Source organism: Mandrillus leucophaeus, unplaced genomic scaffold (assembly GCF_000951045.1).
Source record: "Mandrillus leucophaeus isolate KB7577 unplaced genomic scaffold, Mleu.le_1.0 Scaffold1, whole genome shotgun sequence".
Taxonomy (NCBI): domain Eukaryota; kingdom Metazoa; phylum Chordata; class Mammalia; order Primates; family Cercopithecidae; genus Mandrillus; species Mandrillus leucophaeus.
The window spans coordinates 16,902,705-16,903,561 of record NW_012098097.1 but is presented as its reverse complement, the minus strand read 5'-3'; positions in this window follow the sequence as shown (position 1 = coordinate 16,903,561).

Sequence of the window (857 nt, the reverse complement as noted above, 5' to 3'; positions counted from 1 at the left end):
TGGGCACCCTTCCCCCGGCACTGGGCAGGAGGGTCTTCGATGCCCCTGACCTCTGGGCACCCTTCCCCCGGCCCTGGACGGGAGGGTCTTCGATACCCCTGACCTCTGGGCACCCTTCCCCCGGCCCTGGACGGAGGGTCTTCGATACCCCTGACCTCTGGGCACCCTTCCCCCAGCCCTGGACGGGAGGGGCGTGGAGGGAGGTGGAGGCTCCAGAGCCGGTGGGTGAAGGGGCTTTTGGACAAATTGAAGCAGAGATTTACTCTCTCACAGTTCTAGAGACCAGAAGCCCAGAATGAAGGTGTTGCCTGGGCCACGCTCCCTCGGCAGGCTCTAAGCGGGGATCCTTCCTGACTGCCCCGACTTCTGGGGTGCTGCAGGCAGCCCTCAGCATTCTGTGGCCGGCGGCAGCACCGTTCCAGTCCCTGCTGTCTGTCGTCACACAGCCTTCTCCCCTGGGTGTCTGTGTCCCCAAATCTCTCTGTGCTTTTAAGAACACCAGCCATTGGATTTAGGGCCCACCTAACTCAGTATGACCTCATCTTAACTTGATTACATCTGAAAACACCCTTGGCCAGGCGCGGTGGCTCATGCCTGTAACCCCAGCACTTTGGGAGGCCGAGGCGGGTGGATCATGAGGTCAGTGGTTCGAGACCAGCCTGGCCGACTTGGTGAAACCCCGTCTCTACTAAAACTACAAACATTAGCTGGGTGTGGTGGTGGGCACCTGTAATCCCAGCTACTCGGGAGGCTGAGACAGGAGAATTGTTTGAATCCAGGAGGCGGAGGTTACAGTGAGCTGAGATCATGCCCCTGCACTTCAGCCTAGGCAACAGGGCCAGACTCCGTCTCAAAAA